Source organism: Rattus rattus, chromosome X (genome assembly GCF_011064425.1).
Source record: "Rattus rattus isolate New Zealand chromosome X, Rrattus_CSIRO_v1, whole genome shotgun sequence".
Lineage (NCBI taxonomy): Eukaryota > Metazoa > Chordata > Mammalia > Rodentia > Muridae > Rattus > Rattus rattus.
In genome coordinates this window covers 37,697,882-37,711,493 of record NC_046172.1, presented here as the reverse complement: position 1 = coordinate 37,711,493, position 13,612 = coordinate 37,697,882, and positions in this window count along the sequence as shown.

The window sequence follows — 13,612 nt, the reverse complement described above, 5'->3', positions numbered from 1 at the left end:
ATCGACAACCGTTCAGTTACGTATTGCTTATCTACAGCTCCTTGTCTCTTCTTTTTGGTTTCTATATCAGGTTGTTTCCATGTTCTTTCTTGGTGCTATTTCAATTTTGTTCTTCAACTGTTTGATTTTGTTTTCCTGGAATTCTTTCGAGTTTTGTGACGCTCCTCTCTGAAGCTTCTACTTGTTTGTTTATGTTTCCTGTTGTTTCTCTAAGGAGTTCTTCATGTCTTTCTTTGTAAAGTCCTCAACATCATGATCAAATATGATTTTGAAACTAGATCTTGCTTTTTCTGGTGTGTTTGGATATTCCGTTTTTGCTTTGGTGGGAGAATTGGGCTCCGATGATGCCATGTAGTCTTGGTTTCTGTTGCTTGGGTTCCTGCGCTTGCCTCTCGCCATCAGATTATCTCTAGTGTTACTTTGTTCTGCTATTTCTGACAGTGGCTAGACTGTCTTATAAGCCTTTGTTTCAGGAGTGCTGTAGACCTGTTTTCCTATTTTCCCTTCCCAGCCAGTTATGGGGGACAGAGTGTTCTGCTTTCAAGGCTTTCTACAGGTCTTTCAGCTGTTTCTGTGGAGCCTGTCTTGAGTTCACCAGGCAAGTCGTTTGTATGAAAGTTTGTCTTACCTAGCAGTCTCAGGGCTCAAGTTTGTTGGCGGAGGTGTTGCCTATGGAGCTCTCCTCCACGGCCTCAGCAGCCAGGAAAGATCTGGCGCCGCCCTTCCGGGAGGGTCTCAGCACCAGGGTTCCAGATAGCTTTTTGTTTTCCTCTGGGGTCAACTGGCTGTGCAGCGTGGCAGTCTCTTCTGGTTTCCCCCAGGCGTCCGCCTCTCTGAAGGCTTGGCGCTCTCCCACGGGATTTGGGGTGCAGAGAACTGTTTATCCGGCGGTCCCTTCAGGGTGCGGTCTCTCAGGCAGTGATCTGCTGCTCCTGGGCCCTCTCACGGGCAGGTGCCCAGAGGCCGATACAGTTTCACTCCTGGGCCAGGGATGTGGGCAGGGGTGGGCAGGTGAGGGGTCCTCTGCTGCCTCACAGGAGTGCCTTGAGCCAGGCGGCGAGAACTCCCCTCCAGGGGGCCTGGGAGCAGAGAGCTGCTGAAGGCAGGGATCCTCCGCTGGTCCGGCTTAATTCAGATTTTATAATGACATTTTAGTCAATGATAGGCCATATACATGTGTGATGGTTATCCCATATAATCCAATTTCCTAGGAATTTCAAAGAAATATTAGCCTATATCGATAGACTTTATGATAGTTATAGAAAAAAGAAAATTACATAGCAATTTGGTTCTTGGTACATATCCTAGTTAAGTGACACATAATTATATATTCTAATCATTTAGTGTTGAAAAACTGATCCCTTAAAATGAACAATAGATACAAACTGGCTTATTTTTATGAAGGCATTTTTAATAAGATATAATTTCCTTTTGGGGAATACAACTACTATTTAATAAATATAAAGACCTTTCAAAAGGAAATATGACAATCCACTAACAGAAGCTTGAGTGGTAAGAAAACAAATTAGCTTTATTCATGAGATTTATTTAAGAGAGGATGTAGGTGTGAAAGAGAAGAAATACATACAGTTCTGGGGGTAAAGCAAAATTGTAACTCATTTAAAGGGTGTTGTTTTTATATTTTATTCTATTTCAGGGAAAGGTGATCTTGTGTTTCGTCTAGTAAATATTCAGGGACCGGGTCTTCAAGTTATAATTATTCTGCTTATTGGGGTAAGAAACACTTTTTATCAAAAAAGAAGTATAATAAAATGGATATTAGATTTAAATTTAACTAGTAGGAAAATCAAATGAAATATATCCTGTACCAGTTTTACTTAGTTGAGATTTTACTTGGTAAGAAAATCCACACTGAATTTTTCTAAAGTATGTAGACTATTCTTCCTTTTTATATTCATTCAAACAAGGGAATTATATGTTTAGATCTTTGTCTTTGTTTTATTATATGGTGTCAGTTTGTTGCTCAGGCTGGCCTATAATTCATTGAAATCCTCTTGCTTTAGCATCTCATGTTTGATTCACTAAGGTGAGCTGTTGTTAATATTTTAAAATCACTACTATACTATGAGTAAGATGGTAGATTGCAAGGCCAGATGGTCAAAAATAAAACGTCAGAATAACAATAAGGAAATTTTATTTATATGAAAGATAGACATAAAAGAAAAGGGTATGACATAATCTTACACTTAGTAAGATTAGCCATGAACCAGCCATACCACCACCATGACTACCGGGATCTTGGTCATCAATGAATGCTTCTGAATGATTTTCTATCTGGAACAGAATGCAAATGGAAAAATATGATGAAAGAGACTGACTAAGGTTGCCATAAATGTGACTGGAACTAGATGAGAGGTGGCTGAAACGGGCAATTTACAGGAATGGAGACACTGAAAAATGGTTAAGGATTTATAAAAACATATGACCTATCAAAAACTAAGACTACACAACCTAAATACACCTATACCAATCAATCAGATTGAAGGAACAATTAAATCTCCTGACAATGAAAATTCTGCGATCAGACATGTTCATGGTCGAATTCTAACATACTTTTTAATGAAGGGTCAGCAACAATATATTTCAAACTATTCCACAGAATAGAAAAGGAAGAAATATTGTTCTACTTTTTCTGAGAAGTCAGTGACACCCAAGACAGATGAGGACACAATAAGATCAAAAAGAAAATTATAAAGCAATTTTCCTGATGGACATAGACACAAAATCTTTCAACAAAGTACTAGCAAACAGAATTTGTGAACATATTAGGAGGACTACATATCATGCCCAAGTTATTTACATCTCAGTGGAAGGTATATTCAACCAATATAATATAACACATGAGTAGACTTAAGGACAAAACTCATTTGATCATTTCAATAAATTCAGAAAAACACAAGAAAGTTCAACAACCTGCTTTTGTGATAAAAGTTGCAAAAGTAGGGGAGGGAATATATCTCAAGACAATGAAGGCTGTATATATAACACCCATGTTGCCAAGATTATTCTAAATGGCAAAACAGCTTTTCCTGTAAGCTGTGGAATGAGACAAGTGTTTCTGCCCACTCTCTGATCTTACTTAATATAGTACTTGAAGTTTTAGTTTTAAAAATATGACAAAAGAAAGAGAAGGAATACAAATAGGTAAAGGAGAAGTTAAATTTATTCTGTTTAGAGAAGTCATGATTCTATATTTAAAGGCCTTTAGAGACTCTGCCAAAAGATTCTTAGATCAGATGAATAATCTCCCCAAAGTTGTATGGTAACTAAATCAACACAAAATTCTACATACCCATAATATGCTTGTAGAGAAAGAAAATTTCTACAAGAAAATGTCCAATAACCATGACTTTAGAGAAACTAAAATATATTAGTAATAAACCTAAGTAAGAATGTGAAAGACATCTCCAGTAACCAGTCCCTGGAATGCTAGAGAGAGGATAAATTGCTGCACTCATTATGGAACTCAGTGTGGAAGACCCACAAAAAGAGCTAAAATAGAATTATCCTACAGATCAGTTCAGTGCTTCTTGGTTATATACTCAAAGGGACCTTTAAGTAATACAACAGAGATACTTATTCATCTTTATTTATTTCTGTTTTATTTACAATAGGTAACAACTAGAATCAGTCTAAATATTCATCAACAGATGAATGGATAATGAAAAATATGGTGTATATTATATATATATATATATATATATATATATATATATAATGGAATTTTATTCATATAAAGAAAACTGATGTCATGTCTTTGCAGGAAAAATGGATGGAAATGGAACCATAAAGTGAAATAAGCCATATTCAGAATGCAAATACTACCTTTTTGCTCATTCAGATCCTAGATTTTAAACACACACACACACACACACACACACACACACTCACACTCACACTCACACACACACAATACACACCACACACACTCACATACACACATACACAGTGGAGATAGGTCTTAAAACTAGAAAGGGAACAATGAGAAGGAAAGATGAAATCTTCGGTTGGGGAAAAATTAAAACCTATTCTTGTCTCATGCTTTACTTTCAAAAAGTGCTTGTCAAGTGTTTCTTTGGTCTTTGTAATTTAATATCATCATATCTGAGAAGAAGCCAATTAATATCCATATCCATACACTTCTAATCAAGGCTGCCCTGTTAGTGTTCTGTTGAATGAATTGTTGCTGATTAACTGAAAATTAGTCAGTGAAGCTAATGGTTTTTCTCTTCAGACTCCGTGGGCCCATAAAATGTTCATCTAGATTAAGGACGATTTAATTATGATTGTATGAATTTGCCTTTTGGGCCTGAGTTTACTGAGTCGGTGTGAGGTCAGGTTGGGGTTGGTTGATTTGAAATGCAGCCTGGCAGATCTCTCTTTTTAAAGTCTGCTGTTTTCCTCCTAGCTCATGTCTCTTCCAGGCATTTCCAGAAGATGATGTCTGGCAGCTCTTTCACTCAGCTTACAAGAAAAACTCCCCAGCGTATCACACAAGGAAGAGCAAAATAAGAATCTTTGTCACTGGTAAACCACGTCTTACTTTGGTAAGCATTATCATTTCTGGGTTTAATAAAAAAATCATTATAATTTTAATGTGCTTTTAAGTTGCTAAAGTACATTGCAACCAGCAGAGATGATGTGTTTGAATGTGCCACTCAGGTTTTATGTTGCATCTGTCAAAAGGTGATGAACAGCTCTGAAGATGCTATTCTAGATTACTGGTCCTTGCACTCTCAAGAGGAAGAAAAGAAAGTAGGGAGAAAATTTGCAGTAAGAGCACTAAGAAGCATATTTAACTCAGTCTGACAAAAAGGATGGATGTTTAGTAAAATGTCAAAGGGAGAAAGTGCATATCTAATGACTTTACAATACTGGAACATGGGTTACCTTTTTACAGACCTCACACTGCAGTTTTATACATGACAGTGCTTTTATACATGGCAGTAGTCATATCATATTGATGCTTCAGATCCTAAATCCCATGAAAATGATTTAAGATAGGTCTTTCTCCTAATGCAAGGTGTGAAGGCTGGCATACCTTATAGAGGTATTTTAGATCTATTTAGCATATTTAAAATAGAGATTTCCTAGCATTTCCTCACATATAATATTCATTTGCATTCTAAAACAGGAAGAACCTAAATTCTGGAAGTCACATAAACTGTTTTTGTTAAGGCATGTTCATAGCTTTCCATTTATATTCTATTGCCTGCCTCATATAGATAAACATGGATATAAAGCACTACTGAATTAGTTTGTTTTAGAGGGGTATGGGGGATAGTGTGGGGGAGAGACCTTTCCATTCAGTTATATTTTAATTTAGTGTTTTATGCCAAGGAGATTGTCTGCTTATAGGTGTAAAGTTGAAACATCAGAGATTTATATTGTGCTGGGTAATATTAAATAGAATTTCTCCACTGAAAAAGATTATTGGTGACAAAAAAACTCAACAAACAAACCTTTTTTCCTGTTTACAACATTTCTTTAAGTGAGGAATATGAAACTTTAAAAATTGTTGCAGATGTTTTCTAGCATGGCTGTCCTCTGAGAGCACCTACTAGCAGCTGACTGACATAGATACATATACCCAAACATTGGACTGAAGTGGGAACCCCTATGGTTGAATTAGGGGGAAGAACTGAAAGAAAATGAAGGGGAGGGTGATGTCTTAGGAAGCCAACCAGTTTCAACTAACTTGGACCCTAGGAGCTCCAGAGACTGTGCCACTAACCAGGCAGCATACATGGGTTGATTTGAGGCCTCTGGCACATGTATAACAGAGGACTGCCTGGTCTTGCATCAATGGGAGAAGATGTGAGTAATCTTCCAGAGACATGAGACCCCAAGGAAGCAGGTGACCTGGTTGGGGGCACCCTCTCATAGGCAAGGGGGAGGAACAGGCTGAGGAACAGTGAGAAGAGAGACCAAGAAGGGGAGGCAATGGCTCGTGATTTAAATGAAAAAAAAAAAATGGACAAAACCCACACAAAACTGAACATGCACTGTTAAAAAAAAAAAAAAAAAAAAAAAAAAAAAAAAAAAAGAAGTATGAACAATCCTGGGATCTCAGTGGAGTCAACTACTTCTGCCAACATTCCTGACCCAAGAAGAACCTGCCTTATGACCTCTCTGCCCTCTGGACACAGGCACCTATAAGCCGTCAGGGGCAGGAAGCTTCAGGTTTCTGCCTGCACCAAGAGCTGAAAGCCAGTCACCAGGAGCATCTACACACCTGAGAGCAGAGGTAAGACCAAATTTTCTGCTCCAAGTGGTAGCCTCAGGACACACAAAGGCAGAAGTCATCTGGGACAGAACACGTCGGGATTCTGCTTGTGACTGGAGATGAACTGAACCGGTCCCACAACTCTCTGCATCCACAAACCATGAGGGAGAGAGCTAGACCCTTAGAGGCGTGGACAATACTGAGAGCTCAGAGAAGACCACCACTTCTGCTCATATTCCTGTCCCAAGAGGAACCTGCCTAGGGGCCCCTGGCTTCAACAATATACGAGCAGTCAGCAGCAGGAATCTGCTGCTTCCTCCCTGAGTAAACAGTACCACAGATCCCTGCACTCAAATCCCCTGTGGGAGAGAGCTAGACCCTCAGAAGTTTGTACAATCCAGAGACCTTGGTGAGACACCACTTCTGCTCATATTCCTGACCAAAGGGGAACCCGCCTAGTGCCCTCTGTGCCCACTGGGTACAGGGACATAGGATCGGTGAGAGACAGAACACTTCAGGTTTCTGTGTGCACAGAGAGCTAAAATCCAGTCACCAGGACCACCTACATACCTGAGAGCAGAGGTAAAACCAACTCCTCTGCTCCAGGCAACCCACCTGGGTGCTTCAGATTATACAAACCTCTTCTCCCAGATCTGGCTAAAAGAAAACAGGTCTACAGGAGTGCTGACACACAGGCCTACAGGAGGGTCAAGCCACTGTCAGAGACAGCAAGACAAGATAACACCAGAGACAACTTGATGGGGAGAGGCAAACACAGGAAACTAAGCAACAGAAAACAAGACTACTTAGTGTCATCTGAGTTCAGGTCTACAACCAAAGCAAATACTGGATATCCAAACAGATCGGAAAAGCAAGATTTGGAATTAAATTCACATTTCATGGTGATGATAGAGGTCTTTAAGAAAGACATAAGTAACTCCCTTAAAAAAATACAGGACAACACAAGTAAACAAGTAGAAACCCTTAAAGAAGAATCACAAAAATCCCTTAAAGAATTACAGGAAAACACAACCAAACAGGAGAAGGAAATGAACAAAACCATCCAGAAATTAAAATGGAAATAAAACAATAAAGAAAGCACATGGGAGACAACCCTGGAGATGAAAACCTAGGGAAGAGAACAGGAGACATAGATACAAGCATCACCAACAGAATACAAGAGATAAAAGAGAGAATCTCTGGAGCAGAAGATACCATAGAAAACATTGACACAACAGTCAAAGATAAGGTAAAATGCAAAAAGCTCCTAGCCGAAAACATCCAGGTAATCCAGAACACAATGAGAATATCAAACTTAAGGATAAAAGATATAGAAGAGAGTGAAAATTCTGAACTTAAAGGATCAGTAAATTTCTTAAACAAAATTATAGAAGAAAATTTCCTACATCTATAGAAAGAGATGCCCATAAACATACAAGAAGCCTACAGAACTCCAAATAGATTGGACCAGAAAAGAAATTCCTCCTGTAACAAAATAGTGAAAACACCAAATGCACAAAACAAAGAAAGAATATTAAAAGCACTAAGGGAGTAACATTCAAAGTAGCGTACAAAGGCAGACCTATCAGAATTACACCAGACTTCTCTGCAGAGACTATGAAAGCCAGAAGATCTTGGGCAGATATCATACAGACCCTAAGAGAACACAAATGCCAGCCCAGGCTACTATATCCAGCAAAACTCTCAATTCACATAGATGGAGAATCCAAGATATTCCATGACAAAACCAAATTTACACAATATCTTTCTACAAATCCAGCCCTACAAAGGATAATAGATGGAAAACTCCAACACAAGGAAGGAAACTACACACGAGAAAAAGCAAGAAAGTAATCACCTTGCAATGAAACCCAAAGAGAGACACACAAATATAATTCCTCCTCTAACAACAAAAATAACAGGAAACAACAGTCACTTTTCCTTAATATCTCTTAACATCAATGGACTCAATTCTCCAAGAACAAGACATAGACTAACAGACTGGATACATAAAGAGAACCCAGCATTTTGCTGCATATAGGAAACACACTTCAGAGACAAAGACAGACACTACCTTAGAGTAAAAGGCTAGGAAACAATTTTCCAAGCAAATGGTTCGAAGAAACAAGCTGGAGTGGCCATTCTAATACCGAATAAAATCAACTTTCATCCAAAAGTTATCAAAAAAATAAAGAAAGAACACTTTATAGTAATCAACGGCAAAATTCATGCTCCACTATGTTCATCGCAGCCTTATTTATAATAGCCAGAAGCTGGAAAAAACCCAGATGCCCTTCAACAGAGGAATGGATACAGAAAATGTGGTACATCTACACAATGGAGTATCTACAATACAAATACCCAATGGTGTATCTACTCAGCAATCAAAAATGATGACTTCATGAAATTCATAGGTAAATTGATAGAACTAGAAAATATCATTCTGAGTGAGGTAACCTCATCATAATAAAACACACATAGTATGTGCTCACTGATAAGTGGATATAACGCCAAAGAGCTTGAATTACCCAAGATACAATCCACAGACTACATGAAGTTCAAGGAGAACGATGACTAAAGTTCAGATATTTCAGTCCTTAAAAGGGAGAACAAAAATATTCATAGTAGTGGCTATGGAGACAAAGTTTTGAGTGGAGACTGAAGGAATGGCCATTCAGTGCCTAACCCAGCTAGGTATACAGCCCATTTATATACAGTCACCAAAACTAGATAATATTGATGAAGCCAAGAAATTCATGCTGCAGGAGCCTGATATAGCTGTCTCCTGAAAGGCTCAGCCAGAGTATGTCAAATACAGAGGCAAATGCTTGCAGCAAAGCATTGAACTGGGAATGGGTTTTCTGGGGACTCTGTTGGAGGAATTAGAGAAAGGATTGAAGAAGCAGAAGTGACTTGCAACACCAGAAGAACAACAGTACCAACCAACCAGAGCTCCCAGGTACTAAAGCACTACCCAAAGAGTACACATGGGGGGGACTCATGGCTCCAACTGCATATATAAAGCAGAGGATATCGTTGTTGGGCATCAATGAGAGGAGAAGCCCTTTGTCCTGCCAATGCTGGATGCCCCCACCCCTGTACAGAGGAATGTCAGAGGGGTGGGAAGGGGGGTGGTTGGGTTGGGGGAACACCCTCATAGACAAAGAGGAGCAGGAGAGGATAGTGGTCTTATGGCCAGGAAACCAGGAAAGGGAATAACACTTGAAATATAAATAAAAAAATATCCAATAAAAATGTTGCAAATGTGAGCAAATTAGAAATTAAGCAACCCCAATAGATTTTTTTGTTCTTATTTTAGTTTTTGTTTTCTTTTGGAACCACTTGTACCTTTTAGTGTAATGTCTTTAATTGTTTGCTAAGATAATCACCAAAAGTAATAGCCGAAAAACTTGCCAATCAAGTTTCTTCAGCTCTTACCAAGACAGACATGAGAAAAAGGGGAACAAATGAATTAATGAGGATTTCAGCTAACCTAGCTTGGTTGAACCCCTGAATTTACCACTGATTGTTTGTGTATTATCATTTATTTATCTTCTCTTGATTAGACCTTTATGCAGCTTTCTTTTCAGTACCTGTTATATTTGAGTAGCTTACCTGTCCACACAAAAATGAGTTAAATTTGGCAAATAAATTAGGTTACTTTTGCTTCCAAATAATAGTTGAAGAAGAATGAGAGAGACAACACAGATGTATTTGATTTCAAAGTCTTGTCCCCTTCTTTCCTTTTCCCTCACTCAGAAGTAACTGCCTGGGAAGCAGGGGAAGCTTTAAGGTGACCCTGCCTCTTTTTCAGCAAGAATTGCTATCTTTTGACTCCAGGTGTCACCACTGACAAAGGTCACTGCTTCCCTAGCACCCCACTAATACCTGTAATCTCAGTGAGAAAACACATACTCATTATGTGCAAGTCCCTGAGTATGATCCCTACTAACTGATCCTAATTTATAAATCTCATAGGGACCTACTCTTGTCCTTGAGCATATACTCAAAAGATGCCCCAACATATAACAAAGACACATGCTCCACTCTGTTCATAGCAGCCTTATTTATAATAGCCAGAAGCTGGAAAGAACCCAGATTCCCTTCAACAGAGGAATGGATACAGAAAATGTGGTACATCTACACAATGAAATATTACTCAGCTATCAAAAACAATGACTTTATGAAATTCATAGGCAAATGGTTGGAACTGGAAAATATCATCCTGAGTGAGGTAACCCAATCACATAAAACCACACATGGTATGCACTCATTGATAAGTGGTTATTAGCCCAAATGCTGGAATTACCCTAGATGCACAGAACACATGAAACTCAAGAAGGATGACCAAAATGCGAATGCTTCACTCCTTCTTTAAAAGGGGAACAAGAATACCCTTGGCAGGGAATAGGGAGGCAAAGTTTGGAACAGAGCCTGAAGGAACGCCCATTCAGAGCCTGCCCCACATGTGGCTTATATATATACAGCCACCAAACTAGATAAGATGGATGAAGCAAAGAAGCACAGGCTGACAGGGACCGGATGTAGATCTCTCCTGAGAGCCACAGCCAGAATACAGCAAGTACATAGGCAAATGCCATCATTAAACCACTGAGCTGAGAACAGGACCCCCGTTGGAGGAATCTTAAAAAGGACTGAAAGAGCTTGAAGGGGCTTGAAAGCCCATATGAACAACAATGCCAACCAACCAGAGCTTCCAGGGACTTAGCCACTACCCAAAGACACTACATGGACTGACCCTGGACTCCAACTGCATAGGTAGCAATGAATAGCTTAGTAAGAGCACCAGTGGAAGGGGAAGCCCTTGGTCCTGCCAAGACTGAACCCCCAGTGAATGTGATTGTTGGGGGGAGGTTGGTAATGGGGGGAGGATGGGGAGAGGAACACCCATAGAGAAGGAGATGGGGAGGGGTTAGGGGGATGTTGGCCCAGAAACCGGGAAGGGGAATAACAATTGAAATGTAAATAAGAAATACTCAAGTTAATAAAGATGAAAAAATGAAAAAAAAAAGAATTTCAAGGTTTATGTAAATTATGTGGTTTATTTTTAATTTTTCCTAGGGGAAGTTTTATTTTTGTAGTTAATAAATTAAATCTCTTAGAGCTGAAAAGATAACTTCAAGGTTAAAAGTACCTGCTCCTCTAACAGAGACCCCAGGTATATTTTCCATCACCCATATGGTGGCTTACAACCAACCATAACTCCCATAACTCCAGTTCCAGGTCAGTTCTAATGGGTTCTTTTGACTTCTATGGACAGGAGATATATACACAGTGCATGTACATACATGAAGAAGATACACTCACATAAAAACAATAAAAACAAACAACTTATTAAAAATTTACACAATTTTTCTGTACTTCCCTCATTCCTTGACTTCTTCCTTCCTACTTTCCCTAGAACTAAACAAAGACATCGGATTAGTTTTGTTACCATACTGTATTTCAGTACTGACAAGAAATAATAAATATTACCAGAATTATTTAATTTTCCCCAAATATCATCACATTTCCATTTGACCTAAATTGATGATATATATCAGACTCTCGCTATTGTCTACTTTCTAATCAGTTCATACGCTATGAACATGTCTAGTATTAGTATATTTATCTGGTTTTGATTGGGAAATTGGGAGTCTTCAGCAAAGAACACTATTTTATGTGAACTGCTCAAAAAATTAAGTTAAAATTAAAGGACCTATTTGTTACTGGCCTAAAAAGATATCAGAAAGCAATTAAAAATCTATCTCAAGAGTCAACAAACTGTAATCTACTGGCCACATACACTTGCTAGCTATTACTTGCACACAGTTATACTTATATTGTTGATGTATGCTTCTATATAGCAATGGCAGAATCAGATAGTAGCTTTTGGCTTTGGGTTAGGAAATAGAAAACAAAGACATCAAATTTTAAGATAATCTGATAAAATTTCACAGGGTAACTTAAAAGTGGAATTACATTTAGGAAAATTATTTTCAACAGCTAATCAAAATAATGCAAAGGAGAATAGAATGAAGTAAACATATGAGTTGTGGCAGAATATTTTATAAGCATTTGTTAAAATTTGATTGGTACTCATTATATAATGAGTTTACTAATATAACTATGACATAAACATGTTTATTTAAATGCTATTTAAATTATTAAAGCCTAGCTTCTTTGCTCTTATTAAGAAGAAAATTAGATTATGTATATTTCCTAGATAACCCATGTCTTGGGACATGGATTTAACTATAGCAGAAATTATGATATAACAATAATTATAATAATTATTAGGTAATTACTCATATGCAGGTGTGATGGATTTTGGCTCTTTAATATCCTTCATTACTGTCTCTTGTATCCTCCCTCTCCCACTGAGACCCTATATGTTACTTTGGATTAGATGATTGTACAAATAGTTTTTTAGCAACCATTATAAAACACACTTTTAATATCCGGTATTTTGAGATTTATGGAGGTGACTTTCCTTTCCTTCAGAGATGATGATTGTGTGTCAAGTAGTGCAGCGCTTAATTAGAGATGGCTATCTGTGATGAAAGTATAAATGTTCTCAGCTCTTTAAACCTCAAGGCAATTTCCTGAAATGCTCTTAAACGTGTGCATTTTATTTTTATCAATGTCTTGCATACTCACTCAGATTCCTGTTTGCGTTTAGAAATTCCCATGTGAAGTGTATGCAATCATTTTGTAAGAGAATATAAATAACACCTCATCCCTTCCCATTCTTACTCAAGCTACATTTGTAAAAAATGCATTAGAATGATGATATGAGTGAAAGAGGACAGGGTTTTGACTCAGGTATACTTGTAAGATCCTTTGAAATGTTTCTTTGTATTACAAAACTGAAAATACTTCACCTATGCTGGATGATAGTGTGCATCATTAGTGTTGACAGTGGTATTTCTGCTCAAGTGGTCAGGAATCACAGAAGCAAGGGAAATACAGTCTATGCCTTTTTTAATTGTGAAGAAGACTTTTATCAGAGGTGGGGAAATAAACTCACAGAGTACAGAGGGGAGCGAGGGAGATAAAGACAGAGACAGAGAGACACAAGTGACAGACAGAGCAGAAAGAAAGAACCCCTGCAAAGCAGAGGAGTGATTCAAGAAGCTGAAGAACCAATTTATAGTCTTCAAAATGATCTTGAGGTAGGAAAAATCATGATAGCATTAGAGAGAGCATTAGCATTAGCCTTCTTGAAGATCAAAGGGAGCTGAATGTTTGGGTACAAATTTTGGCTCAGCATTGGTTAACATGATGACTAATGTAAATTCCCTAATTGTCCTAGGCTTTCTATTGCTTTGACAAAACACCATGACCAAAAGCAACTTGGGATAA